This window comes from Corylus avellana, chromosome ca4, assembly GCF_901000735.1.
Source record: "Corylus avellana chromosome ca4, CavTom2PMs-1.0".
NCBI lineage: Eukaryota > Viridiplantae > Streptophyta > Magnoliopsida > Fagales > Betulaceae > Corylus > Corylus avellana.
The window spans coordinates 20,552,570-20,554,315 of NC_081544.1; the positions used below are offsets into that span (position 1 = coordinate 20,552,570).

General features: G+C 36.6%; 1 protein-coding gene across 1 annotated transcript in view; it reads right to left on the bottom strand.

The window, feature by feature from the left end:
- Positions 1 to 1,037: 1,037 nt before the first annotated feature.
- LOC132179598 (uncharacterized) overlaps positions 1,038 to 1,746 on the bottom strand; it is a 16,572-nt gene continuing 15,863 nt past the window's right edge. The window contains exon 3 of the transcript XR_009439940.1: positions 1,038 to 1,578. The gene's annotated coding sequence lies outside the window, so the exon portion shown is untranslated. The remainder of the gene's footprint in view (positions 1,579 to 1,746) is intronic.

Consider the following 1,746-nt stretch of genomic DNA (forward strand, 5'->3'; position numbering starts at 1 on the left):
TGAAGGCCATTGAACGATATGGACAGACGGTGAAGGATACATGTGATATATAATTATGTATTGAATATGATACATACAATGTTGGATTGGCCACACTAGGTGATCCGAGAGAAAATGAAGCAACAAAATAGAGATTGTATTTGTACATATTCTAGCAACAAAAGAGTGAGAAAAATGGTTATATATATATATATATATATAGAAGGAATTCAGGAGCTGATATTCACTACTACATTATCTCAGTTGTAGGATATATAATCGTATAACAGTCTATTAAATAGTATTATTCAATACTTTATTGATTATATGGTTGTTCTTTACTAGTGATCAATGTTTTTTTTTTTTTTTTTCTTTTTTAATATATTCTTTATTATTCATCAAGAATACCTTATTGCTCACACATTCTAGAGACAAAACTACAAGAAGTCATTGAAAATTAATTTAGAATTGTTGGGCCCTGGTTTTGTCGCTGCATGTAGGCATGCACTTCTGGGGTGACTTGGTGTAATCTCTCAATATTATTGTCCCGTCTAAAATGCTTTATGAGTTTTAAAATGAAAAATGATGTATGCAGTAAAAGTTTTGCACGGTCTTTAGGGTTTAGGAGGCATTTAATTAGGGTTGTTATTTTGGTGAAAGATCATACACTATAATAAAATTTGTCCTAGTAGCTAGGCATATAAAAATCATATTTTTAATGGAACCTGTAAGAGTTATTTAGGCAAATACTTTCGTCTTAACATTATTTTTTCAAAATTACAACGCTTAGCATGGCATTACAGAGAGTACTTGTTAAGACAAGACTTGAGATTTTAAGGCAATTAATATAAGTAAAAAATCTTTTCTTTTTTTTTTTCTTTTTTTTAAACAAACCAACATACATTCAAACAAAGAGGTTACAGAGACAGACAAAACAGAAAAGAAAAAAACAAAAACAAGCTTATTAAAACCCCAATCGGCCGGACCTCACAAATTAGCACAAGAATGAGACCATAAAGGGAAAGGACAGATGCAAATACGGCCTGAGAAAACTCATATCGCGGCACATACTGATGGAGAAATCCATTGGGAGTACGAATACCCCTATCAAACATCTAAACAGGCTTTCTAAAAAGCCATGGAGATTTAGATGAAATGTAACGGTAGAAAAAATGTTTCCAAAAGAAACCAGAAAGAAAAGTAAAAAAGATCCACTACACAGACTAAGAGTAAGCCCAAACATATCCGGTTTAACAGAAACTTACACAACAACAAAACATAAAGAAAATAAAAGACATTAAGCAGGAAAAATCTAAGAGCAAAAAACAGCAGCATCAGAAGCGGAGGGGGAGGCATGGAAGAGCTTCGGGAGGCGCGTGAGGGACGTGCAGGCGAAGCTTGCCAGGAAACTGTCGAGGAACGCCAGAAACAGCAGGTGGCAATGAGGAGGGGCAGAAAAATGCCGCATGCTCTGCCAAGGGCGCAAAAAAACGTCGTAGCGTGTGGGCCACGCGTCGGTGCGTGGTGGTCGGATGGTGGCAATTGAAAGCTGGGTGGCCCAGGATCCTGGTGGAGTGGGGCATTGTTGGGAGTGACTTCCTGAAATTTACAAATCTAAATTTGAAAAAATCAAATCAAAAAACTTCACAAAGTTTGTAGATCAAGGGCGGAGGACCACTGTAAGATGCTGAAACCAGGCATCTAGCTGTGAAAAAGGAGCTGATGGTGAAATTGGTCAAAGAACGAACCTCCCAAGAGGCAGATAAA